This window comes from Peromyscus californicus, unplaced genomic scaffold (assembly GCF_007827085.1).
Source record: "Peromyscus californicus insignis strain IS unplaced genomic scaffold, ASM782708v3 Scaffold_6__1_contigs__length_162567912, whole genome shotgun sequence".
In the NCBI taxonomy this organism is placed as follows: Eukaryota; Metazoa; Chordata; class Mammalia; order Rodentia; family Cricetidae; genus Peromyscus; species Peromyscus californicus.
This window is the reverse complement of record NW_026294584.1, coordinates 8,806,121-8,821,064: the sequence shown is the minus strand read 5'-3', so window position 1 is coordinate 8,821,064 and position 14,944 is coordinate 8,806,121. Positions and strand designations below refer to the sequence as shown.

General features: G+C 36.7%; 1 protein-coding gene across 4 annotated transcripts in view; it reads left to right on the top strand.

Moving 5' to 3' along the window:
- Pclo (piccolo presynaptic cytomatrix protein) overlaps positions 1 to 14,944 on the top strand; it is a 345,647-nt gene that overhangs the window by 25,126 nt on the left and 305,577 nt on the right. The gene's annotated exons all lie outside the window — the stretch shown is intronic.

The window sequence follows — 14,944 nt, the reverse complement described above, 5'->3', positions numbered from 1 at the left end:
TAAGTTTATTTTACGAGCTGTAAGACTCCAGATCTTGCTGTGTAGCCCAGGCTGGCACGGAGCTCATGATCCGTGCTTTAGCTTCTGAGGTGCTGTCATGCTCTGGTCTTTAACAAATTTTCAAATAGAACTTTAGTTGATTCAATTCATATGCAATATGAACAAAAACTGTTAAAAACTTTGTGTAAGTTTAGGATATTGCCTGGTAAACTTAGTGGTTCACTTACGATATATTTAGATTTTCTATGTCTGTTGATATAGTAGAGTCCATTCTGGGAGCTGTGGAAGACAACTGTGTTTCTGTGACTAATGAGAAGACACTCTAATGAGATGATGTCAAGAACACTGTCTCCACAATGTAAATAACTAAATGCGGTTTGTGCTTTCTACCTGAGAATATAGCTGTAAAAGAGTGAATGGATAAGCATTAGTATTGAGCTAAGGCTATTAGACTCTTTAAGAGGATTTCGGGCACTCAGGGGTTAAAGGATCATGACTATCTTAGATAAATAAAACAATGCCTTAATAAATATTTTGAAAATTAAAATAACTGTCTGTAGACGGAAGGTTTCTCCAGTCCTATCTGGCCCATAGTCCCACAGCCGCTTATAAAGTAATTACTCAGAGGCTTACTTTAATTACCAATTGCATGGCATATGGCAGGCTTCTTGCTAGCTAGTTCTTATAACTTAAATTAACCCATTTCTATTAATCTATGTTTTTCCACTTTTCCGTGGCTTCCCGGTCTGCTGGCATGCTGTTCCTTGGGTGGCAGGCTGGCATCCCTCTGCCTCTCTTTCTCTTCCTGTCTGTCTCCCTTGGATTTTCCCACCTGGCTTCATTCTGCCCTGCCATTGGCCAAACAGCTTTTTTATCAGCCAATCAGAGCCACACATATTCACAGTGTTCAGAAAGACATCCCACAGCAGCTGTCCATCATGATTTCATTTTTATTTTATTTTTTCCTTTTTTACCTTTTATCTATTTAATTATTTTACATCCTGGCCACAGTTTCCCCTCCCTCCTTGCTTTCTTATCCCTCCCGCAAACCTACCCACACCCATCCACTCCTCCTCCTCTCTTTCTCTTCAGAAAAGGGTAAATCTCCAATGGATATCAACAAGCCATGGTTAATCAAGTTGCAGTGAGACTAGGCACCACCTTTTATAGTAAGGCTGGACTAGGCAATCTGGCAGGAGGAAAGGGTCCCAAAAGCAGAGAACAGAGTCAGAGACAGTCCCTGCTCCCACTGTTAGGTGACCCAGAAGAAGATCAAGCTACACAACTGTAACATATGTGCAGAGAGGTCAGTCCCTTGCAGGCTCCCTGGTCGTCGGTTCAGTTTCTATGAGGTTCTATGAGCCCAGGTTAGTTGATTCTGTGGGTTTCCTTTTGATGTCCTTGATCCCTCTGGCTCCTACAATCTGTTCTTCCCCTCTTCTGCAGGCTTCCCTGAGCCCTGCCTGTGGGTATGAATCAGTTCCTGCCAGTTGCTGGGATGAAGTCTCTCTGATGACAATTGGATTAGACACCAATCTATGTGTACAGCAGAATATTGTTAGGCATCATTATATTGACAGTTTTTTCCTCCAGTCGTGTTTGGTTCTATCCTAGGTCTCTGGGTCATCCAGTCTGTGGGTCTTGGTGCTTCAGGCAGTGTCAGGAGTGGGCTTACTCTCCTGGCGTGGGTTTTAGGCTAGACTAGTCTGGTTGACCACTCCTTTAATCTCTAGGCCACCTTTACCCAGCACATCCCATAGATAGGACAGACTATAGATCGAAAGTTATGTAGCTGGGTTGGTCTCCCAATCCCTCCACTTGAAGTCTTGCCCGGTCACAGGAGATGGCCAGTTCAGGCTCTGTATCCCCTATTTCTAGGAGTCTTAGCTGGGGTCATCTTGTAGATTGCTGGGAGAGTCCCTTGTGTTAGGATTTTATCTGACCCTGAAATGCCCCGTGTCCAGTTGTCTCTTTCAGTATTTTCCCCCTCTATTCCAACCCCAGCCTGATCCCGGATCACTCATCTTGTTTCCATCCCCATTTGCCCATAGTCCACTCATGAAATCTCTTCTATTTCCCCTTCCCAGGGAGATCTGGGCCTCCCCCATGAACCCTTCTTGTTAGCTAGTCTCTCTGGGTCTGTGGATTTCAGCATAGTTATCTTTTATTTTACAGCTAATATCCACTTATGAGTAAGTACATACAATGTTTGTCTCTTTGGGTCTGGGTTATGTCACTCAGGATGAATTTTTCTAGTTCCATCCATTTGCCTTCAAATTTTATGATGTCACTGTTTTAACAGCTAAGTATTACTCCATTGTGTAAATGTTCCACGTTTTCTTTTCTAATTCATTGGTTGAGGGACATCTAGATTGTTTCCAGGTTCTGGCTATTACAAATAAATCTGCTATGAACATAGTTGAACAAGTGTCCTGGTGGCATGATTGAGCATCCTTTGGGTATGTGCCCAAGAGTAGTATTACTAGGTCTTGTGGTAGATTAGTTCCCAGTTTTTTGAGAAACTGCCACACTGACTTCCAAAATGGCTGTACAAGTTTGTACCCCCAGCAATGGAGGAGTGTTCTCTTTGTTCCACAGACTCTCCAGCATTAGCTGTCACTTGTGTTTTTAATCTTAGCCATTATGACAGGTGTAGAATGGAATCTCAGAGTTGTTTTGATTTGCATTTCCCTGATGGCTAAGGATATTGAACATTTCTTTAAGTGTTTCTCAGCCATTTAAAATTCCTCTTTTGAGAATTTTCTGTTTAGATCTGTAGCCCATTTTTAATTGGATTATTTGGTATTTTGATGTCTAGTTTCTTGAATTCTTTATATATTTTAGAAATCAGCCCTATGTCAGATGTGGGGTTAGTGAAGATCTTTTCTCAGTCTGTAGGCTACCTATATGCCCTGTTGATGGTGTCCTTTGCCTTACAGTAGCTTTTCAGTTTCATAAGGTCCCATTTATTAATTGTTGATCTTAGTGTCTGTGCTATTGGTGTTCTGTTCAGGAGGTGGTTTCCTGTGCCGATGTGTTCAAGGCTATTTCCCACTTTCTCTTCTATCAAGTTCAGTGTATCTGGATTTATGTTGAGGTCTTTGATCCACTTGGACTTGAGTTTTGTGCAGGGCCATAGATTATGTCTGTCACTTTTATACAAATCAAAACTACTTAAGGACTCTTTCAGACCACTGTGTCTGATCTTGTGAGTCAGTCAGGCAGAGCTGAAGAGGCTTGGATGAGACATGTCAGAGAATCCTTAAGGTTTGTCTTATTATTTTGGAATGAATTTTTTTAAAAATAAATTTTAATTAAAATAGAAGTACCTCACTTTTCCCTTTCCCTTTCCTCCCTCGGGACCTCCCATGTCCAGGTACCTTCCCTCCAACCCTTTCTAGGCCCCAGGTAAATGGATAGACCTAGAAAGACTATCGAATTCTTTAAAGAACAGACGTAGAGAGTTTCAGTTGTTCACTTTGAAAACACAGGAGATTGCCATGACATTGCTCGCACTACGTGAAAGCACCTTCCCTGCAGGATTCAGGTTTGCTTTCTCAGCTTTGATGAGCCTTGCTAACTAATGAACGCTCATCTCTAAAGGCGGATACATATTGTTTCCTCAGCCCTTGGTGAGTGTTAACTCTTCTTATTGCCTGCAAATTAACTCCAGTGTAAATGCAAAACACAAACACAATTTAATTTCTTCATAGTTTTGGAAGAGCATTTGTGTGTGTGTGTGTGTGTGTGTGTGTGTGTGTGTGTGTGTGTGTGTGTGCATTCATCCTGAGTATATTTTTTCTTTTCCCAGTACAGCTGCATTTATTTAAGCTGTTAAAAAAATTGTACCCTTTAATGAGGAGCCTTATGGTGTCAACATAATGCGTTTACTGAAATAGCTGTAAAGCAAACAGCACTACTGAAAACAAAGCTGTAATTTCTATATTTCCTTAACACAAACATGTATGTAGTGCAGTTATATGGCTTATAACACACATACAATGTTGCATATATATGCATATACATACACACAAATATTACTGTTTATGCATTTACTACATTTGACCTATCATGAGTATTAAAGCTCTGTCAGAGTTTGGAGTAGTAAAATGAGAGTTCCTTGAGTACAGAGTCAGTAAATCTTCTCGTGGAGTCTCTGGTATTCTGTATGTTGGTTAATCGTGCCTTGAAGGAAAGGAGATTACTTGAATAAATTACAGAATTAACCAGCATGTGTGGAACTTTAATTTTGGATAATTTGATGGTGTAAGTTATCCAAAGTTTTTAGATAGTTTAAGTAAGGTCCCATTTTAAATATGGCCCAGGATATAAAATGTCTATCTCTCTTCACAATATTGTGATCTGCAGTAATTTCTTTGAATTTAGAAGACCATGATTGAGGAGAGAAGAAAATTTGATATAGCAAAAATGACTTGACCATGACTATGATAAAGAGCTCATTCAGTTGGCATAAGGATTTACCTCTGCTGTTGGTAAGGTCTATTGGCTAGTCTAATATTAAGGAAGTGAGTGAAAGTTTGTTTATTTTATGTTCAAGTAGTTCATATTATTATTGTCTCTAAAACTTTGGAGGAATGGAAGATGGATTAGTTAAAAAGGATGGTTTTTACTTGTATGTAGGCATTTACATATATACTCCTAGCACATATATGTTACATATGTTGTATGTATTCTAATAGGCAGATTTATATGTGTCCAAATGATTCTTAATATTTAGGCTTAATTTACAACATGAGTCCACTGTTCATACTAAATATCTTTCCTTGTTTTTTTTTTTTAATTGGGAAAGCATGTACTTCTAATTTTTATTTAGTCTCTGTTTTTCTGCTCTGTTTGTGGTACATTTTTCTTGTGATTCAGTGTTACTGTACTATTAGTTCAGGAAGAATATTCTCAAGCTATTCACACTTATTCCTAAAGTACAAAGAAATGATGTTACTTAAGATAGAGTCAATGTTTGCCATTTATTTTCTAGCATGTATTAGTCTGCTCTGAGTCTCTGTTTCTCTTATCCTGATGACTGAGGCAGATGCTTTTTCCTAGAGGTGCCATACCGCAGCCTTCCTGCTACACCTCTGTTTGCTCTTGTTCCCCTGGTGGTGAAAAGAGAGCCACTGGAGTTTTGTGTTGGGAGCTACAGACAGTATCCCACCTCCCCACCCCTTCCCCAAACACAGCTGTCTCTAAGGCTGTTTCCTGACCCTCTTGCGCATTGTCCCTCACTCTTACTGGGGAGTATCAAAGGCTTCTGGTGGGCCCTGGGGTGAATCCAGTATCTAGCCAGAGCTTAACTGTTTAACTGTGTGATGACCAGTTTGTATAAATGATGCTATAATCAGTTAACCTCTAGTAGCAAAACATAGTTATTTTAGGCTTAATTTTTGTCCATATGGGCTGTGGCTTGTCTTGGATGAAGTTTTAAAAGTTGCAGTATACCTTTCCAAAAGAGCTGTAATTAACGAATCTGGAAGGATATTGAGAAAAACAGCGTAGGTTGGCAATGGCTTTCCTTACTGAATTTTAATAATTCTCCTTTAGTTCAAATGCAAAAGATGCCAAAAGTACCCTTTTTGTGGGTATTTATTTTTGTTGTTTTTGCCACTCTTTTCTGAAGTAACTTTTTACCATGAAAATAAGACAACATGAAATATATTTCTTCGTGCTGAATGAAGTCTTAGAGTCATAATTTTGCTTTCTTAGCAAGATGATTTTGCATGGCCTAAATGGTGTAGAAATAGCTAGCATATATTTGTCACTAGGCAACAAATGAGCCTTTTGAGTTGATTAAGACCCAGTGGTGAGACTGCGATCCTTCCAGTTCCTTCTCTTTAGCTGAGGTGGCTTCTGCATTCTGCATCCCTTACAGCTGGCCTAGTGGAGATGAACCACGTTAGTTTAGTAATGCATAATCTTCCATTTATTTTAATGAACATTACTTAATACTGTAAAAAGCATATGCAGCACTAAAAAGTGTTTAAAAGTATGTCTATGTGTGCAAGCATGCACAAAAAATCAAAAGCTAAATGATCCCAGATCAGTTATGAATAAAGGTCTGTACTGATAACTCAGTTCCAGATGAGTCATATCGGGGAACTCTGTAGTCTGAACAGACCTTTCTGACCTTTGTGACACAGAGATCCCTTGTGTGACTTTTATAACAACAATGTTTATTATGTGGTTATAGATGTTAAGTTTTTCAATTTCAGAATAAAATTGATTTCTTTCTTGAACAATATTTATTTAAAATAGTCAAATATCGATTTAAAATTAAGGAGCTTTGCTCAGTTTTTAAGAAATCAATTTTTCCTACTAATCTTCATTTCCAATGCATTTACTATTCTAATCTGTGTGGTTGCCCCATATCTCAGTGAGCATGGAACACTTTCTCTGTCATTAAACACCTTCAGTGTTGTCTAAATGAACAAACATGACTCAATTCTGTGGATTATATTTCATGAGATACATTATCCTTTTATTAGAGATTTAGGTTATTATTTTATTCTAAACAAGGGGAATTTTTGTACATAAGTATTTATATTTTGAATATCTCTCAAGGAAAACTTGCTTGTAGTAAATCAAGGATAAGGATCAGCTCGCAGTCAGTTCTCTTGGAAGACCTGAAAGCAGGGAGCATCTCCACCACTTGTGTCTCTACCACTCACGAATGAAATTGCTTTGTGTTTAATCCAGAATAACTTGTTATTTGACAATTTGTTAAAACAGCGTTCTTTTTTTAATAATTTCAACTGCATGCAAATAAAATAATGAATAATTATAAAAGAGAATGCAGAAATATGGCTCGCAGTGAGTTCTTTCTCACTTAAACTCTCTGACCTTTGATGATCATTTAAAACAGTCGCGATTCATCTGGAAGTCTAAAAATGTTATAAAATGGTTTGTCTTGGCTAGTATTTCTTTTCTTACTCGAATTTTTTATTTTTATACTTCAAATATAATTTGAGTGTAACTGCACTCCAATGAAAATGTTGTATAGACAGTGTTTGTAATGAAACTGCTGCCAACCATTTCCCAACCTTCATTACTCTCATGGAGCAGATGTTTGAATACGAAAGACATTGTGCTACATACTTTTCTCCCTGTAACGTTGTGTGATAATTTAAGCCCTATTTTGGGAATTGAAATGAGAATGAGAGATATACAGTTATTAAACAACAAATGCCTACTTTAGGAGCTAAGGCAATGTTGTCTTTACTGTCTTTGTTTAAATAATCCATGGACCTAGAGAACAAACACCACTGGTTCTCTCTTGCTCTTACATCCGTTGGTAATTACTAGGATTTTAACTCCTGCAGTTTTGTAAATAAGGGGATCTAGGAAACATTGTTTTCCATGGAACAATGTGGCTATGTTGTGCTTTGTTTATAAGGAATAACATAACAATAAACAGTGCGGTTTTGTTTATAAGGATGAAGTGGTTTTGTGGGCTCAGAAGCATAGAAGCCAACATTGCTATGTGTCATAGTCAGGGTTTCTATTGCTACAATAAAACACCATGATAGAAAGCACACTGGGGAGGAAAGAGTTTCTTTGGCTTTCACTTTCACATTGCTGTTTACCACTGAAGGAAGTCATGACAGGAGCTCCAACAGAGCAGGACCCTGGAGGCAGGAGCTGATGCAGAGACCATGGAATGGTGCTGCTTACCAGCTTGCTCCTCATGGCTCTCTTAGCCTGCTTTCTTATAAAACCCAAGACCACCAGTACAGGGCTGGTCTCACCCACCATGGGGTGGGACCTCCACTGTCAATCACTGATTAAGACAGTGCCCTACAGGCTTGCCTGCAGGCCTCTCTTGTGAGTCATTTTCTCAGCTGAGGCTCTCTCCTTTCTAATGACGAGTTTGTATCAATGCAACATAAAACTGTCCAGTGCACCATAGGATTTATCTTTCCAGAGAAGTAAGGAACACTAATAGGTGAAAGCATTTGATAAGATGATAAAATGATGGCTCTTCTTTCACATCAGCTGATTGTTAGAGTATAAAGTATATTTGTTCAAATTTCAAGAAATACGATATTCACGTCAGTGAAAATAGTGAATGTCTTGTGTCCCACTAGTCATTATATATATATGTGTGTGTGTGTGTGTGTGTGTGTGTGTGTGTGTGTGTGTGTGTGTGTGTGTAATGTAGTTGCTGTACGTTTCTTATAGAATCCAGGACCACTAGTCTAGGGATGGCACCACACACAGTGATCTGGGCCTTCACACACCAATCTTCAATCAAGTAACTGTACCAAAGGCTTGCCCAAAGGCACATTTTTATCAATTGAAGTTTGCTCTTCCAAACTCTAGCCTGTAACAAATTAACATATAACTAGGCAACACAAAGGGTAGTATGAACAATATAAAATGCCTCATTAATTTTTCATCAAATATTGAATCAATAATATTTTATCTTATGTTTATGTTGTTCTTATTTCACATTTCATGCTAATTATAGACTCTTACTTTATCTTTATTTAAACAATTAAAATATTATCCTAGTATACATACAGGCAATGCTAAATGGCATCAGTAGGTGTGTATATATATCTTTGATTACTCAACTGTAGTTGTCCATGCATATATTGTATCTGCTTCCATGTAGGATGTATTTGCCTTTCTATATGAGAAATGCACAAATATCTTGTATTTCTTGTAATCTACTTACCTTTACCAGGAATCACTCTTTATACAAAATGGCTGATTGTTACTGCATTCTCTGTTGAATGGATAGATTTCAGTGCTCTCATTGTCAACAGACACACTATGAACATCTAGACTGATCTGAAGATCAGGGTTCTTAGGTCTTGCTAATAATTAGCAACAGCAACAACACTCTACGATGTGGCCATAACAAACTTTAGGTTCCTATGTTCTCTGTTGACTCTTTCAAGTGTGTCTTTTGAGATCTTGAGTTTGTTTGTGGTCTTCAAGTGCATTTGGATGAAAGGTTTCAACTTTGAGGTCATTATTAAAAGATTTAGAAATAGATAATATTAGGACTACTGCATATTGAAGATACTATCTTTTCAGTATACTTTTATTTTCTTGATGGTTAGTCACTTTACATTAAAAGCTTTATTAATTTAAATAGTAAAAGTAATATTTTCTTTAATAAAGTAAGAAGTGATCTAGTATCTATCTAAATATATCTTACTATTTTTGCATGTAAACTATATCAATGAGTTTTTCTTCTACTAATATTTCTTTGTTTTTAAACTGCCTGTTTATATCCATGTTAGTTTTGGAAGATATTTGTGTATGGTTTTATGTTTTGCATAGTCTGATTCTTTGTTAATACATCTTAAGATGGTATTTTCCTTGTGAATCATTTGTTATTAATATTCTTTATGAGATTTGAACTCACATATTCTTTTTTGTTTTTTATATAATTAGATCTTGAAATATTTATCAGCATTACACATTTTTATAAAAAGGCCTGCTTACATTTATTTATAAAAATGGCCTTTGGTATTTCTTTCTAAACATCTATAGTTTTTTGCATTAGATAGATTTTTATTTGTGAATATGATTTTTGGCATATGGAAGATGAAAGGCTTAGTTTCATTTATTCAAATGCATAAATGTAGTTGGTTGATTTTTACTCTTTTGGGCAGCCCACCACCCAGTTCCCAAATAAATAACACATGGAGGCTTATTTCTACTTATAAATGCCTAGCCTTAGCCTGGCTTATTTCTAGCCAGCTTTCCTTAACTTAAATTATACCATCTACATTTTGCCTCTGGGCTTTTCCCATTCTCTTACTTTTGTAAATCTTACTCCTACTCCATAGCTGGCTGAGTGGCTGGGTGGCTGGCCCCTGAAGTCCTTGTTCTTCCTCTCTTGTTCTTTGATCTTTTCTCCCAGATTTCTCCTTCTATTTATTCTCTCTTCCTGCCAGATCCATCTATCCTTCCTCCTGCCTTGCTATTGGCTAGCTCTTTATCAGACCATCAGGTATTTTAGACAGGCAAAGTAACGCAGCTTCACAGAGTTAAACAAATGCAACATAAAAGAATGCAACACACCTTAAAATAATATTCTACAACACATAAATGCTTGGATCCAGATTATTTGCTAAACAACTCATTATTTTCACTCTTCATTCATGGGAACACTTTAATCATATAATAGACTTCCATTAAATCAATTTGCTTTCCAAATCCTTTATTTTTTTCTTATTGAAAGTAGTTGTTTTTCATACAATATTTTTGATCATGTTTTTCCCATTTTAAGAGTGTTTTACAGTTTCAGTACCTTTTTTAAAAATATAAAACCACTTTTTGTATTTAAATATATTAAGTAGCATATAAATCTTGGCCAAAGAGTCTAGTTGTAGCTGAAAGTTTTCATGTGTCCCACCCGGTCTGCAGCCACTCAGACCCAAGTAAACACACAGATGCTTATATTAATTAAAACTACTCGGCCATTAGCTCAGGCCTATCACTGACTAGCTCTTACACTTAAACTCAGCCCATTTCTGTTAATCTATATGTTGCCACATGTTCCGTGGCTTTACCTGTGTGCCATTACATGCTGCTCCCTAAATGGCAGGCTGGCGTTTCCTCCCTCAGCCTTCCTCTTCCCAGAATTCCCCTTGTCTGCTTATCCTGCCTATACTTCCTGCCTGGCTACTGGCCAATCAGCGTTTTATTTATCAACCAATCAGAGCAACACATTCACAGCATTACAGAGTGATATTACCCATCATCTAGTAATAGGGTATTTCCTGGGCTGCAATTTGACTTTGTATATCTTACAGCTGGTAAACTACTTTGGTCTTGGTTCAGAGAATATGAATGCTATTATCCATGGTACAACAGGGCATAAGAATCATATCTGATCCTCTGCCCTGCCCACCCTGTGGCGAGTGTGCAGTGCGGAGCTAGAATGATGGTATAAACATAGTGGGTTTGGTCAGTGTGAGGAACACCATGTCTGTGGGACTTACTGCAAGTAACAAGTTAGCTTTCTTTTTTTACCATAGAGATAGATTTCTGCCTTTATAGATGCCTGCTGCAAGCATAACCCTGAGAAATTGCCAGGATAATGAGAAGCCAGGGTCTTGCATTGCCTATGTACACTACAAAGTATATAGAACATTATTATGACCTTCTAGTATTACAAATTCCCTTTTCAAATAAAGATAAATACAGAACTGTAGTGTAAAAGACAGATAAAAGTGAAAGTTCATTGTTTTTTATTGACATCAGTCATTTAGCTGAGAGTGGGTTTCATAAACACTCTTATTCTTGGGTTTGACTCTTAACCAACTTCGTCAGCTTCCAGTGTTAATGGTGAAAAATTAGGCCCATGGCAAATATGTGATATACTGGTAGCTGTCGATAGTAGTTGATTCAGTATTAAAAAATTCCTTTTCTACATTTATTTTACGGTCATTAAAAATCCTTCCTCTATGAAAATGATAAACAAAATTAAGTATCAAAATTTGTGAAGCTCGTGGTATTATATTCAAACAAACACCACTCTAGCAGAAAATACATTCTGTAAGATTAAATGTATATTCTCTTGCCTCATTGTATGGGCTGTATATTCTCACATATTTATATGCTTTGGAAATCAGTTTTTAGTAACCTTTCTACTATGTACCAACATTTGTGGACACTACTGAAAATATTTACTAAATTATAGAAATATATCTAATCTAACAGCAAAAATATTTTTGTTCTAAATATGACAGTTTATAGTTTATAATGCAATGTATGTGATAGTGTTTGCTACTGACTGTAGATTTATATTATTATAGTTGAAGACAGGCAGTACTGTATTTCTACATAAGTATTTAAACTATAGTATTTCGTCTTCGTATACTTTAATGTTGGAAAGCTCATAGGCATGGTATATGTAGAGGTACACATATATGTGTCTGTATGGATTTATGTATTTTTTATGTATAGATAATAAAGAAGTGTCTCAGGAAGCAGTGAGGAATCTAAGTACTGAAGATCACCCATAGTAACCTAGGCAAGTGACTATGGGGAAGGGTGTGTAGAATGCCGAGTCACGGCCACTCAGTCAACTTTGAGAGCTGTGTTGTTCCAATAGGGGCAGCGAAGCAAGCAAGAGGAAGCAAGGAGCGGCCTGCACATGGAACTGATTGCCCGTGAGAATAAACACAGCCTCAGAGCTCACCCAGGGTGCCCGTGTGACACTAAAAAAAAAAAAAAAAAAAAAACTTCGTCTCTCTGTTGTATTCTTAAATGTTATGAGAAAGTATCTTTTGGGGCAGTAAGACAGACATTTTAATTAACCAATCTAGGAAATCACAGAAAGAAGGGATTTTCATTTAAAGCTCTTCCAGCTTTTTTTTAAACTAATTCTCATATTAATAACTTAGTAGTTGATGGAAGTCATAGGCCAATGATGACTATAAAGGTTATCCTGTTTTTAGTTGAAAATCGATTTTTCCTACAATATATTCTGATTATTGTTTCAACTCCCAGAGCTTCCTCCCAGCTCCTCCTCACTTTCCCACCCACCCCAATCCACACCCTTTTTTCTCTCATTAGAATACTAACAGACATCTAATATAATAAATAATGATAAACAAACAAATCAGAATAGGGTAAAAGAAACATACAGGTCTTCTTTTGAAATTCTGGAATTATATTTATATTCATTTTGAGTATTTTCAACTATTTCAAATAACTTTTATGTTTTCCATTTATTTCCAGTTTACTGTCATAAGTTTGCGTATGGAATGCCATTTTCAACATATAACATCACACTTCCTTCATCACCCCAGAGTGATACCGTTTTTTTTTTTTCTTTTGTGCATGCTAAAAATAGGAGTGCTCTAACCGAATCACACTCCAAGGGAATGCTGAGGTAGAACTCTGTGAACAATATGCCTTGACACATCTAAACAGCAAGAGTGCCTGTTAGTGTTAGTAAGGTTGGCCGTTTCCTCGGTCTTTATGATGCTGGTCTCTCATGCTGATTACCTGATACATATTTGTTTATTTCAGCCACATAAAATAATACATGAAATATATAATAAGAAAAATAATGCCCTTCTAAAAATACACTCATGCAAAATTGGTTATGTAACTATTGTGTAACACTTGAGTCCCATATAATGGACTTACAACACTCTCTAAGGGAGCAGTGTCAACTGAGCCATGAAAAACAAGCAAATGATTATGGTTTTCATGGCTTTTTTCTTTTTGCTTCTTCTGAACGAATTCCTCTATATCAAAATTTCACTCACTTATCAGACACAAAGCCACCCAAAGCCACTGTTCTTTCTTGTGATAACCAAATGCAACGTACACATTTACTAACATTACAATTACACTAGATAGTATATTTGATGAATAAATTACCACCACTTTTATCTTTATGGAAAGTGTACTTTATTGACATGTAGTTTCATGAGATGTGAAAAAAATGTGCTCCTAGATTAAGGAAGTTTAAAAATGTTTCCAGTTTAACCCCATTTATGGACATGAATTGTACACATATAAGTAACTTACTGCTATCTGTAGTTTTACAACAAGGATATATTGTTAACCAAGTATATCCCATTATAAAATTTTATTTGGCAGCATTCTATTTCTGGAAGACACTCACTGGAAGATGCTGAGGCACATGTATGTTTCTGATATGTTATGGGAAAACAGATTTTCTTTAGTTACCACCCTATGTGCAGTAAAATCAAGCATGTTTCAAAACAGAAACAAAGTAGATGAAGGGAAACTTCCTCATTAGCTAAGTAACATTGTTTCAGGTTTTCAGTCTTGGTAGCAAGCACCTTTACCCACTGAACTATCTAAAGGCCCGATTACAAGGATTCTTAAAGCATTAGTGAAATTTTTAGTACCAAAATGCATCTGTCAACATTTATTTTTAAGGCATGAGATTAGAAAAGCATATGGTTTTTAGGGATTTTTTTTTTTTTTTTTTTTTTTGGTTTTTCGAGACAGGGTTTCTCTGTGTAGCTTTGCGCCTGTCCTGGAACACACTTGGTAGCCCAGGCTGGCCTCGAACTCATAGAGATCCGCCTGGCTCTGCCTCCCGAGTGCTGGGATTAAAGGCGTGCGCCACCACCGCCCGGCCGGGATATATTTTTTACATATGTAAAAATTGGAAATTATGTTTTAAAATTACTTGGCTAAAAGTTATCTTAATGCAGTCTACCCTGAATACCATATTTAATAGTAAAGCCCACCTCAGGATTTCTATAATGTAATCTTATCCCGATCTCTTTTCTTTTGTCGTTAGCGCTTAATATCATTTTTTTTTAAAAAAAAAAACATGATTCATTTACAAACTTATTATGTTTTAAAACATCTTTTAGTATCAGCAGGATTCATGATTGTTAGATATTGTCTGTTCTGGGATGTTATCACACAGTAGATGCTAATATGCGCTACTTAAAAGAAAGGATTAATCCTATATAGTCATTATAGATATTGTAGCTAAGTAATAAAATCATAATATTGATTGACCTCAGATTTGGTTGCATATAAATATTTCACCTACTTTCTAACCTAATTTTTCCCTAGCATTTTAAAAGACAAAAAAAAGGGATATAAAGTATTTATCAAAAACTTTCTCCAAATAAATTCTCATTTTAAATTTGGGTGCATAGAGCATAATGAACGTTTTGTAAAGACTGGGAGTTATATAATGCCAGCTGTTTCAAGGAAGAGAATACAGACTTGGCGATGTTGTAAGAACAAGGTGGTAGAGGTGTTGCAGTGGCACCTGCAGTAGCTGATGCCTGAGCTTCAAAAGCAGCCTGGGAGCTTCATAGCCACATTTTGTACACATTCCTTAATCTTTTAGAATTGGCCAGTGAACCCATGTTTAAAGATAGTTTATGGCACTTGACAAAGTAAAATCACTGCTAACTTTGTAAAGCCAAAGCTGCCAGGTCTAGAAGGCATATGGGAT